Source organism: Harmonia axyridis, chromosome 3, assembly GCF_914767665.1.
Source record: "Harmonia axyridis chromosome 3, icHarAxyr1.1, whole genome shotgun sequence".
NCBI classification, from domain to species: Eukaryota; Metazoa; Arthropoda; class Insecta; order Coleoptera; family Coccinellidae; genus Harmonia; species Harmonia axyridis.
Genome location: NC_059503.1, coordinates 38,089,576 through 38,104,284, shown reverse-complemented (window position 1 = coordinate 38,104,284; position 14,709 = coordinate 38,089,576).

Here is a 14,709-nt window from a genome sequence, read left to right as displayed (position 1 = left end):
GCTTTGTAAACGATAACTGTTAAACGGAATGTGCTGGAGACTCATCCGCACATTCGAGTTAAGAATTTTGAACCAAAAATGGTCTTGAATTATTGAATTTGACTCGCTGATTCGAGAATTCGAGGTCATATCAAATGCTGTCTAACTATCAGGCCATTGACCGCTTTGTAAACGATAACTGTTAAACGGAATGTGCTGGAGACTCATCCGCACATTCGAGTTAAGAATTTTGAACCAAAAATGGTCTTGAATTATTGAATTTGACCCGCTGATTCGAGAATTCGAGGTCATATCAAATGCTGTCTAACTATCAGGCCATTGACCGCTTTGTAAACGATAACTGTTAAACGGAATGTGCTGGAGACTCATCCGCACATTCGAGTTAAGAATTTTGAACCAAAAATGGTCTTGAATTATTGAATTTGACTCGCTGATTCGAGAATTCGAGGTCATATCAAATGCTGTCTAACTATCAGGCCATTGACCGCTTTGTAAACCATAACTGTTAAACGGAATGTGCTAGAGACTCATCCGCACATTCGAGTTAAGAATTTTGAACCAAAAATGGTCTTGAATTATTGAATTTGACTCGCTAATTCGAGAATTCGAGGTCATATCAAATGCTGTCTAACTATCAGGCCATTGACCGCTTTGTAAACGATAACTGTTAAACGGAATGTGCTAGAGACTCATCCGCACATTCGAGTTAAGAATTTTGAACCAAAAATGGTCTTGAATTATTGAATTTGACTCGCTAATTCGAGAATTCGAGGTCATATCAAATGCTGTCTAACTATCAGGCCATTGACCGCTTTGTAAACCATAACTGTTAAACGGAATGTGCTAGAGACTCATCCGCACATTCGAGTTAAGAATTTTGAACCAAAAATGGTCTTGAATTATTGAATTTGACTCGCTGATTCGAGAATTCGAGGTCATATCAAATGCTGTCTAACTATCAGGCCATTGACCGCTTTGTAAACCATAACTGTTAAACGGAATGTGCTAGAGACTCATCCGCACATTCGAGTTAAGAATTTTGAACCAAAAATGATCTTGAATTATTGAATTTGACTCGCTGATTCGAGAATTCGAGGTCATATCAAATGCTGTCTATCAGGCCATTGACCGCTTTGTAAACGATAACTGTTAAACGGAATGTGCTGGAGACTCATCCGCACATTCGAGTTAAGAATTTTGAACCAAAAATGGTCTTGAATTATTGAATTTGACTCGCTGATTCGAGAATTCGAGGTCATATCAAATGCTGTCTATCAGGCCATTGACCGCTTTGTAAACGATAACTGTTAAACGGAATGTGCTGGAGACTCATCCGCACATTCGAGTTAAGAATTTTGAACCAAAAATGGTCTTGAATTATTGAATTTGACTCGCTAATTCGAGAATTCGAGGTCATATCAAATGCTGTCTAACTATCAGGCCATTGACCGCTTTGTAAACGATAACTGTTAAACGGAATGTGCTAGAGACTCATCCGCACATTCGAGTTAAGAATTTTGAACCAAAAATGATCTTGAATTATTGAATTTGACTCGCTGATTCGAGAATTCGAGGTCATATCAAATGCTGTCTATCAGGCCATTGACCGCTTTGTAAACGATAACTGTTAAACGGAATGTGCTGGAGACTCATCCGCACATTCGAGTTAAGAATTTTGAACCAAAAATGGTCTTTAATTATTGAATTTGACTCGCTGATTCGAGAATTCGAGGTCATATCAAATGCTGTCTAACTATCAGGCCATTGACCGCTTTGTAAACGATGACTGTTAAACGGAATGTGCTGGAGACTCATCCGCACATTCGAGATTCGAACCTACCCTGCATATTTCAAGTTTCTAGGTCTTCCCGCTCCAAAGTTATCAAGTAAAAATTCAAAAATGATATTAGAATTATAAGTACGGATGGACATCAGTCATCAGTGAGTCGAATCTTATCATTTAAGACCATTCGGATTTGCCCTTGGCCTCTGGGATAGACCAAGAAGACCAGGTGGCAGCACACTCGACTCGATCATTCTGACAAAAAATGCTTTTACAAGAAAAGGTGATGTGAGAGATTCAGAGATTGTACGGAGGAAAATCTGGATGTACATAACCGAAAAACTGGCAACACCAGTCACCACCTCTACAGAATATTGCCGGGGGGTTCGTTTTTCCCGAGAAGACGTTGGTTTAACACTAAGAAGTTTTTTTAAAAGTGGAAATAAATTAGTTAATGAACATGTTGGATAACAATATTATCCAATTGAGTAGACGTTTTGTTTTCTAATGAGTGCACTTTTTCTCTTAACAGACATGCTAATTATCAAAATTTCGGCTACCGCTCTACCGAAAATCCTGGATGAGAGGAACATACGAAATTCCATAGAAAGATTAATGTTCAGCAGGAAATGCTCGAAACCATATCATAATAGGCCAATTGAAAAGTCCACGGTCTACCATAGTAAAACACATGTTTTGGCAAAATTCGATTTTATTATTCAACATAGTTTCCTTCGAGGGCGATACAGAGATTATTCGCTATTCGCTATTATCAGCGATGTTCCAACTTTTCGGTACCATTTTTGTAGTACGATTTGTCTTTCGCTTCAAAATAGACCTCAGTTTCGGCAATTACTTCTTCATTGGCGCTAAATTTCTTTCCAGCGAGCATTCTTTTGAGGTCTGAGAATATAGTAGATACCAATCAATGATGGTTGATATTCCGGTGCAGATCCCGGAAACTCTTCATCAAGCCAAGATTTTGCTTCAACTGTATTTTTTCCCTTCAAAAAGCAATACTTTATCAGCACACGAAATTCTTCTTTTTACATCTTTTTTTTCAAATAACAAAAGTAGCTACACTCACAACGCAATATCTCACAAACTAATGGTCGGACTGCTGTCAAATTTTGACACGCATCGTTTGAAGGTTAGTACCATAGACCTATAATAACATGGACTGGCCCTCACGTGGCTTCTACTCGCTTCGCTCTGCAGACTATCGAAGAGAGAGAGGTGTTGTGAAGGATGGAAGTAGAAAGGCAGAAAATGCGAATTTACTAAGGGAATAGAGCGTTTTTAATTTTTTTTCGGAGAAATATTGAGTTTTTCGCATTATTATAGGTCTATGGCATAGACATATAATAACATGGACTGGACGTTAGAGAGAGACCATTGATATCGGTGTATTGTGACAAGGATGAAAGTTTAAAGGCATAACATTGGTTTTCTGAACTGATTGTATGTGTTTTCTTGTGGTGATTACTGATTTTTAAACAATTTACTGAGTGTTTGTTGGTGTTCTGGTGCTTATTTTAGTACTAATGAACAATTTTAAGTATCTCTGCTTCGTGTGTAGCTTATAATTGTCTAATGGTCTATGGCATAGACCTATAATAACATGGACTGGGCGTTGAAGAGAGACCGTTGATATCGGTGTTATTGTAACAAGGATGAAAGTTTAAAGGCATAACATTGGTTTTCTGAACTGATTGTATGTGTTTTCTTGTGGTGATAACTGATTTTTAAACAATTTACTGAGTGTTTGTTGGTGTTCTGGTGCTTATTTTAGTACTTATGAACAATTTTAAGTATCTCTGCTTCGTGTGTAGCTTATAATTGTGTTGTTATATCCAAAAAAGGGTTGGACGTGACATTTCATAGGTAAGAAAACAAGAAGGGATTTATCGCTTATTTCATTGAATATTTTCACAGGTTTCCGAGAAATTAAATTGAATGGGTGATGGAAATATGGAGTAAAGATAAAAAACCATCTACCACAACCGTAATATGTAGTAATCACTTCAAAACAGAGGACTATTATGTCAATCTCTATATGGAACCAAAGTTTTGAAGGAAGGAGCCATACAATTTTGAAATTAAGAACATGCGTTACTAAAATAATAATGAATACTATACAGCAAATTCCTGCCCTGATCGCATAAACAATTAAACAATCGCAATTTTGCAAGAAAAGTTATCTGGCCGTGTTTATTTCTAGAAGTGGTGATTACAATTTGGAAATAATTAATGAAAGGGATATGTTAAGGTCGTTCAGACGGAAAATTTGAATTTGTTTGCAAAGTCATCTGTGACGAATCATGAAAAATCGTACAAAACGTTTGCATTTTATGCCGTGTGGAATACGAATCTGCATCAAAAAACAGGAGTTCCCCCTTTCAAATTCCAAAGAGGACACAATAAATGGAAAAGTTGTTCCCTTTTCGAAAATTTTGACTGATTTAATTTAAAGAATTCACCCGGTATGTTTAATCATGATGTCTCTTAGGAATCTGTCTTAAATTATTTTGTAATGTGAAAACTATTATATTTAATCGATCAATTATATTCTTTTTATGCTAGTTAAAAAACTAGGGCTATTCAAATCGATTAACTAAATGCGTTGAAATATCTCGTGTACGTAGTTATGGGAATTCAAAACTGATTTTACCACTGATAATATTTTACTCAGATGGTACTTTACTACTTTGATGGTTCAGATACAGGGTGCCCAAGTTATCTCTGGCCAAAGATGAGCCTTTCTCGAATTATAGGCTTCTGTTTGTGTGATTACCATGGTTATTGACCTACTTACCAATTTTCTCGGCGGTGGACCTTATGGTTTTCCAACTTTCTCTGCTCCTTGTATGAGTTGATTCTAGTTTTATACTAATTCTTTCCTAACTTTCCTTATTTTTCTTTTTTATTGCCTTAAGCTAGGTTGACATGGGTAGTGCATTGCGACCTATGATTTTACGCCTTATTCACGGGCGATGAAACGACGTATATTCGTATCGCCATAACCTATTTGGCAAATTTATGTTGTTTCTTCGTCGGCACAAAGGGATGCCGACCAGCCCTGATGACTGCACATGTCTTTCTGCGTCAATCTAGATATTTATGGCTATGATGCGGCTCCTTTTTGATGGGAATTAACTTTGTCGGTATTCCTGCCTGTTGTTTATGACCGAATTAAATCTCATTCCGAATTTCTAAACATGTGATTTTTGTTGATCAATCGCAAAACGTTTGTGGGTCTATTTTCATAGGACTGTTTTTATCCAAGGAATCTCGCTTTTTCGTTTTCTCTTGCCGTTAATATTTTCACAAAAATTTTCGTCTGAGAATATTTTTTTATAGTTAGGCTATAGACAGGGTATCCCGGGAAGAATGCGACAAATGGATGCATAAATAAAGGTCATCATGAAGGACTCGTATCAAGGTCGCCGTTTGCTATATACAGGGTGATGTTAACCTTATAAGTGAAATTTCATAGTTCAATAACTCTTTAAATAATCGACAGGATAATTTCAAATTATGAAGTGTAGTCACTCTACTATCGCCTTCCTTCAATATTTCTGAAATCGGGTACAAATCAGATCCGGACTTTTTCTATTTTTGGGAATATTGGATCACCCTGTATGTGCTTTATGATTTTATCTCGAATTCGTAACCACAAATAATTAATTCATAGAGAAAATTCAAAAATCATTTTTGGCACTGTCATACAGGGTGATCAATAAACATTGCCTTATGAGTGGAATTTCATTGTGCGATAAACTTATCAGTAGAATTAAATTCGAAATTTGCAGATCGCCATTCCTGACGTCAAAGGAAATACCTTTTTCCTTTACCATTTTTTCCGAATCGGCTCGGTTGAAAAGATATGGGCTGTTGGGAATCCATAAAAAAAAATTTTTTTAGTTACCTATATCTCGCATATGGAATGGAATCGGGCATGTACAAGCAAAGATTCACCCTGTATAGTTGGGCTATATATTTCAGCTGACTAATGTCTGTCAGATTTTCAAACAATTTACTGATTACCATCCTTTGAAGAAAAAGTAGAGAGTTATTTCTGAAAATCTGACCAGAACAAGGCAACTCTACAAATGTAGCAAAAGTATCTGAAGCAATTTTGGCCGAAGAAAAAAGTGCACGACTAACTTTCTTCAATTTTTTTACGAAAATGTCAAGGGCACAACTTTCCATAAGTGCAGCACAAAATCGAAATACAGATGTGCTGGGATGAGTTTTTTTTTCTAATTTTTGAGTATTCCTGTGAAAGACAAAAAATTTATGACTTCGGTGCTGGCCTGGCTTTTAATTGAATTTTGTGATATTTAGTATATGTACTAAAAATTTATTTCATCCGTTGAAACCCAATAAACATATTTTGGGAAATAGTTTCAAAGTCGTATGTAACAAAAAAAAAGTTACAAAGTATCACAAACCTAGTACAGCACAATTCAGTAAAAAAAATCGAAAATATCCCTTGTCTTCTTCCACTATAGTCGCTCAAAGACCACGAAACACGCTAAAGATCTAACATGTTTGATATCCCATTTTACGTTCGTGCCGGCTGCGAAACCGTCCGTTTCGAGAATAGTTTCACAACTCCTCCGTTGACACGAGTCGATCTCTACACATAACCAACCTCGCATGTGCTTCACTACCCGTGTCAACTAGTATAAATCGTTCATTTCGTGAATATTCGCACGATTCTTCCGTTGACACGGGTCGTTTTCCATGTATTCTTGAACCACAGCTGTGATCCACTTGCCATGTCAACCTAGCTTTATGAAACCCCCTTTCTACTCTAATTGGTCTGTGAACTGAGGTGATTTCTGCATTTCCCCTTTATCAATTCAATTCCTTTTTCCATCTTACTTTCCTTACTTTTCCTTTTTCCATTTCACCAGTATGGTCTTTCTAGTCCTACTAATCTTTTCTAACTCTTGTTCTTCTTCTTTTTTTATTGGCTTATGAACCTGTTTTTGGCTTGTTTGTTTTCCATTCTGGATACGCCGCATGTATAGCACTTACAGTAGCACTGTTTGGCAAACGTCCGACAGATTATTCAAGTAACCTTGTTCCGAATCAACTGAAGGTAGTGGAAGAATTGTGATCACTTTGGGATGGATAAATTTATTGATCTCCCATTAAAAAATTTCCACTTGCAAAATGGATTTAAGATTATTCAGTCTTTCTATCTGTCTGTTGGTATGTGGGTTCTTAACTTCTTAAACTTAAAATTGGTACTGATATTTGAATTGGATTGTAACAGTAGCTGCTCGAATAAGGTTCTCAAGCAATTGAAACATCTGGCTTCAGAATTTCCGATTTGATAACAGATTTCACAAACATCAATCTGTATAATCATCATTCACGTATTCGATTAATCGGAGTAATTACTCTTCGACTAATTAAAAAAAATAAACAAAATTATATGAAATGGATTTATTGCTTTAAAACGAAGTATCTCATATTTCGGCTGGTGCCGCCCGGCTGGACAAGCCAATATATGAAATAGCTCGTCCAGCCTTGTATAATGCGGGCTTTGGGGTGGTAATTACTCAGGTATCATGGTATTGGCTAATATTTCCGAGATTAGAGGCTTAGTAGGCCCGATAAATGGTCAACAGTATCTTGCATGATTTTCCAAGGGAAAAACCTCTCCCAAATGAACAATAGTAGATAATTGGAGAAATTGTAGTAGAGGCGTAGGGAATGAAATTCCATTACTTATACCAACAGAAGACCTTTGATTGCATGATTTTCTCATGTAACATCTATGGAAACTTTAAACTCGATTATCTCCTCTTGAAAGCGATCAAATCATGTAGGTATCTAAGAACATCAAGAACTCCTAATCCGAAAAAAATGTAATTTTATTGTTATCTTATATTGGACCATGGGCGCCCGCAGAAATTTTTCTCAGGGGGGGCAAAATGAAAATTATTGAAAAACGATAAGGCGTCCATGATTGTCATTGAAAACCGGAAAATTGTTGTGAATCCATTACTTTCCTTTTTTCCTTGCCCTTTGGATTGAGAAAGTTATATTGAGGGTGTTGTGCTGAAAAATGATACAATCAAAATCTCAGGGGGGGCCATGGCCCCCCCTGGCCCCCCTCTGCGGGCGCCCATGTATTGGACCTTCTTCGAAAATTTGAATTTTCTTATGAATTTCTTATAAGATGAAGCCTTACTGAAGTTTGACCATTCTATATGGCTCTCCTATCAAAAGTTATAAGCCTTGCAAATACGGGACTTCATTGTGAACCGCCCTGTATAGTTTAAAACGTGAATTTTGTGATAAGTTCGATTATTTTTGTATTGAATAATTCCGAAGGTATGAAAAACCTTATCTACAATCATTGTTTAAGGAATGCTTATACTATGCTACAACATAAATTCATAAAATGGCAAAATCCCATAAAAGTACTGTGACCGAGATAGTAGCTTCGTCGCGGACCTCCAGTAATAGGTGAATAAATTTCAATGATTAAATTGAAGAACAGGATAAACTTCAAATTATAAATATGTTAATTGTCAAACCGATATCTGATTTAAATAATGTTTTTATGAATATCTATGCATCTACATCAATTTGAACCTCAAAAATTCTTCGTGGATCCCTGAAGCTTGCTGATTATAAAGCTAACAAATTTAGCAAAACGTATGTGACACAAAAAGAATTAGAAAAAAAAATTGCACGCCTGTTACGTTACAATTGCCCATAAGACTCTAAAGACTAATTTCTAGGGATGATTTGGCTTATTTGGCAACAAAACTCCTTCCAGGTTTTTACAAATTTAATAAAATTAAAATATACAAAGATCGATCCCTTTCACTCTAAACAAATAATATTTGAGTAAAAACTCAACTTAAATAGGATTTTAATGAATTACTCTGCTATTAGGATGGAACCTCTTCTGTAAATTATTTTCAGCCTTCTGAACACCAGATCTTATCAGGCAGCTATAGTACTCCAATTCCCATTCAGCGAAGTTGGTTGGTTGATGTAATAACGCCAGGTATTACGCAGATTCAGGAACTGAAGTGGTTTAACGTAGGGGAAATGCGGACAAAACGACATAATATGCGGACAAAATGAACTTTTAGATTTTTTCAAAAGTGGTGCCGTATAGCTCGGGGTTTCACAGTGAATCAGTTCTTGCTAGTGATGATGGCAATCCTGCGAAGAAATTGACATCCCTCTGTCTGTTTCACTGGTGCAATAGCTACAAATGTATTTAGGTCGGTTGAATTTAGGTTTCTGAATTGCTTCTGGGGAGTGTCATTACAATATTCGTTGTTTTTTTAATGTATTCTTGTTGGTACTGTTATGACGTAATAATATTTTCAAGTTTCAAGATGGATATTAGTTTTGTTTTGAAATTATGCTTCAATACCATAAAAAGTATGTATCGGACAAAACGACATAGTATGTCATTTTGTCCGATACATGACAAGAATAGTAATTTACGTAACAAGTCCGGAAAATAGGGTTTTTTTGGACGAATAGACGCTTACGCTCGTCCTGGAAGTCTGTGAGTCAAAAAAAAACATTTTCGGGCGTGTTGCGTACAATATTTTTTCGGCAACCATGTAAAATAACACTATCGCTATGCTGCTTTCCATATTTTATTGCGATTGCGATCAAAAAACATGCAAATTTTTGACAACTTATTTCATATGAACTGTCAGCCGTTATCTCGGTTGCTATGGATTCTATGATTCTTTTCCGGCCTAGTCCGGGAAGTACGTACTTTCCGGACTAGGCCAGGAAATGCTACTTTCTCAGAGAAAAAGCGCCCGGGAAGTGAGCACTTCCCGGACGGTTGCCGAAAAAATATATTTTAGGAAATAATAAGGAATTTGGTTGATTTTCACGTGAAACTAATGAGCTTATTTTCATATTGTTTTGTACTCATTTTGCACATACCATATGCGATATAACGTGAAATTCAGGTATGTATCTTGTAAAAAATACGATATCCCTTCCTATTGAAATTCTTTCACAATTTCCTCAGTGACAAGGCATAAGAAAACCAAAAGCTCGCAAATGCAATCGTCACTTAACGTTAACGCCTTATTTTGACAAAACCAAGGCTAAATCTGCTGCGACCAATCCACCGAAGAAGAAGAAACAAGACATTAGGTACTGAAACATTATTCAATGATAAAAACCCTGTGGTAAAAAAAACAAGACCGTTGAAAAATGAAAAAGTCGTTGACGATGAAGAATTCGACACTGAACCGTTTCAAATTAACAATAAAAATGAAAATGTCGATGACTGCCCCTGCATTTATTGCAATGACGTTTTGACGTTTCATACTTGGTGAACAGTGGCTGCGTTGCATGGGGTGTTTTCACTGAGCTTATACATCGTATGCTACTGTATCGAGAGTCAAAACCTTCATATTGAATATGTGAAAAAATTCATTCATTTCGGAGTTATAATATTTTTCCAGAGACTACAATTCCTACAATTGATGAAAATAACGGAACTATATACTAACTGACGAAGAAACTGCCACACCCAGAGGGTGCTGTTTGAATTTCAATTTTTTTTTCTTTGTAAAACATAGATAGTATTGCAAGAAGTACATGATTGAAATTTGAGGATAAAAACGAAGGGTTCACAATTTTTTTTAATGAATTTGTTTATAATGTTCTTGTCTTCCGCGATTATCTATACACTCCCAAAACACCTCTCGGCATCTTCTTGAGTGATACTATCCCGAACTACCTGTCTCGGAGCCGCCACAGTCTGTGGGGGCTGATGTAAATTTCCAAGCCTTCTACCCATGATGTCCCAAACATGCTATATGGACGGAAGATCGGGGATTTGGGCGGCCATGGCAAAAGATTCACATGGGTCGCTTCGAAAAAGATTAAATTAACTCTGGCAAAATGAGGTCGGGCATTTTCTTGCTGAAATATTGGATTCTCGAGCCGGTTAAGGTAAGGGAGAACATATGGTTACACTCTTTCTTGAAGGTAACATAGCGCTTTCATATTACCTCGAAAAAAGACTAAAGTTGACCTACTTGCATGTGCAATAGCACCCCACACCATAACACCTACTGTCCGTTGTAAATGACGCTCAACATCAAACTGAGGTTTGCGTCTTTCTCCTCGACGTCGTCTAACACTTCTTCGGCCATCATGTACACCCAAGGAGAATCGAGATTCATCAGAAAAGACGACCTGATGCCATTCCACATTCCAATGTTAACGTTCTCTGCACCGCTGTAATTGTTGCCGGCGATGCTCAACCGTCTGAGGTAACACAAGATGGGGTCGAAAATGCTGCAGTCCAAAACAGCCAGTTACAGGATGGCCTTGTTCTCCTCATCAGCCAAAGATCGAGTTGTCGCAAATCGGTCTCTACTGGCCATAAGTATTAGACGTCATTCTTGAACTTCATCTGTGCCCCTTCATCATCCGGTGCCTACTCTTCTTCGATTTTGGGAATTATCAAACCACGCTTGGCTTTATCTTAAGACAGTAGTTGGATTTCTGTTCGTACGGTTAGCGATTTCTCGAAATAACAACCGCCCCTCCCATTGACCAATAATTCAACCTCTTTCAAATTCACTTAGCTGACGACAAATTCCGCTTATACGTGCTCTAGGCATTTTAACAACAACTAAACATCGATTTTGGTTCTCTTCGAACAGCTGGTTTGTTGTAAAATTTAAGAAACTTTCAAATACCGACTATTTAAGTAACAAAAACGTCCAAATGAAAAAACCTTCATGATATTTTTCTCCAAATTCAATCATTCACTCCTTGCTATACTATCCATTTTTCACCAAAAAAAATTTAAATTTGAACAGCTTCTTCTGGGTATTGCAGTTTCTTTGTCAGTTAGTATATCAAAAACGATACATTTCAAGTTTTAATCTTATAAAACTTTGAAGAAATGCGAGTAAATGCAATCTGAAAGTTCAATGAAACAAGGTGTTCTATAAGAAAAAACATATGTTTGTTCATTTACACTTTTTTCAAACACCTTGTGAAATTTCAAACTATTTGGGAATGTTGCTTTGATGGAGCCTAATCATGCTGTGTCGAAAAAAAAAATTCGAAAATTATATTGCTCACAGAGATAGAGCATCGCGTCAATGGTGGAACACCCTAAACTATCACATTTTATCTACATAATATTCATCATGAGAATATTGAGGTCAATAATTTTCAGAAACAACATCACCTGAATCATGGAATATGGGAATGACAGGGAGAATAAAAATGTTCGTTCCCAAGATTTCGTCATTGAAAATAACGGAGTAGATAAAATAATTTGAAATTTCTTTTGGTTTCTTTGAACATACACAAACGAGTTGTTATCGTTTGCTGACCGATACATTGTCATAAAGAGGCAAATAAACTCCCTAGTAAATCATCTTGTAATCCCAACTTTATAATCAAGCTTATATGAATATATGAATGAATTCTGAATGTGATCGTTCGTGAATTAATTTCAATCTCATTAACATTCTCCTCCAACTGTTTTAAGGTCAATGGTAGTTATCCACATCTTGAGAATAAGGCATTCTTTCGCGCTTTCTTTGAGTACTACGGTGATAATTATTCAACTGACCTAATAGTGTTGATGTGTCGGCATTCAGATCAAAGTCACAAGGCGGAAATTGCATCGATTGAACAATTCTCAAAATTCGGCAGCATGAAGGAAGCAGTGCTTCCGTTCCTTTTGAAATATCAATGATGGTAGTCCTCAATGAATGAAAAATTTTAGTTAGATTGGAATACGATCTATTAGCTTTAAAAGGTACCGTTTGTTTTGTTAAGGTGGTATTTTTGATGATGAATAATTTGTGGAGGGATTATCTGATATTATCTATCGCCATGAAGGCTGTTTCTTCCATGATGCTAACTCCAAACCTCTCAGGTGTTGATGATACAGGATGTTAGGTAAACATGCGATAAAAATTCAAGAGGTTATTCTTTGGACTTTTTGAAGAATATTTTTATTCCTTGATGATCAGAATGGTCTAGCTCGAACCCTCTGGTTTCATCTGCCTGATGTTCTCTTACTGCATTTTCAGCACTTGGCTGTGTTTATCCAACACTTTCTTGTCTGTCGATTTTTCTGAGTTCTCTATTTCTCTTTATCAGCTCTTTTTTCGTCATTGGAATTTCTTCAAGTGGGCGCTTCAGGGCGTTTTGATTCTGTTTGTGCTCTTTTCGTAGGCTCTCTTTGTTCTCTTCTTTAGTTTTTTCAACTTCATGTTCTAGTTCTTCAAGGGTTCTTATCAGTGGGACCTCATTGATGTTCTTCTGTAGTCTTCGTCTGTACTTTTGGCACTCTGTTAACCCTTTCGTTTCTTCTATTTCCGGCCCGTGTCCCAATCTGAGTTCTATTGGGTTGTGGTCCGATGTATCATCTTTCATTATCTCAAGTCGAACTCTTGGGCTAATCAGAACGATATTTAATACTTCTGGAAGGACATTACTTCTGGACAGATATGTTGGAATTACAGCTCCTAGCACCATGTCATTAAACTTTTTTATTCTCTTGATTTGCAAATCATATCATCAATAATATAATGTTCGTGAAGTTTTTTTACTGCAAACTTTTTAGATCTTCATTTAGATCGTTTTGAGGTAGTTTGTATGCTGACGTAATTTTCATGTCTCCTTTTTGTATTTTTTTTAATCAATATTAATCAGATTAAATATTAATATTGATCAGATTAAATATTTAGGAATAGTTTTTGACAAAAACATGACCTGGAAACCGCATATCGGTTCAATCAGGACTAAAATCCAGAAAAAAAATAGAACTGTATCCGTTTATAGCAAGGAGCAGCAAATGAAACCTTTCAAATAAATTAAGATTATATAAATCAATAATTTTACAGATTTTTCTCTACGCTTCCATAGTATGGGGTCAAACTGCCAAGTCACACATGAGGTTACTGGAGACAGCACAAAATAAGATTTTGAGACAGATGACCAAAGCTCCCTGGTTCATGAGAATGAAATCCATTAGAAAAGATCTCAAACTCATTGAACTAGGCGAACAGGTGCGATTAAGAAATATAAAAATGCTGGAGAAGCTGATGAACCAGACGAATCCGAGGCTAGTTGAAGCATTAAATTATGATCCACACGAGAAATCAAAAATAAGCCTCCCAAGTTAGCGCTACTCTAGTGGTGACAAAAATTATCCCACTCACATCAATTCTCATATATCAAAGCGTTTAAAAAGCCGAAGACAATAAGGTAAAAGTTTTAATTAAAACCAACTCGAGAAAATACGAAAGATCTATGTGTATGGTTAGGGAATGAAATCTCATTTGTGATAGGTAGATTATGATATCCGGTTGCTTTTCAGATATTTTCTCTTTTATTTCAGGTTTGCGAGTTTGCAGACCGTGCATACTCCATGAGACTATTCCTAGGTCCCTGGTCTCTGGCATTTTATACTAGCTCCATTAATTGGTTGTATATTTAATTAACAATTGTTTCGAAAATGGCTGTTTTCCAGACATACTAAAATTAGGACTAGTAAAGCCATTATTTAAGGGAGGTGATAGATCTCAAATGATCAACTACAGACCGATCACTCTGATATCAAACATTGCCAAGATCATAGAGAAGTTGATCCTAGTCCGCATGGATTCATTTATTGCAAAAAATAAATTATTGTCAAGGAATTTGGATTTCGCAAGAGTATGTCAACGGAGGATGCTATAAAAAAAGTTACAGATATTATTTACAACAATATTGACCAAAGCATTCCTTCCTTGGTAATCGTGATAGATTTGGCAAAGGCGTTTGACACCGTCAGCCATGATAGACTACTTGAGAAGCTGAACAACTATGGATTTCGTGGAAAGATGTTCGATCTCATCAAGAGTTACTTATCGGATCGAAATCAAATT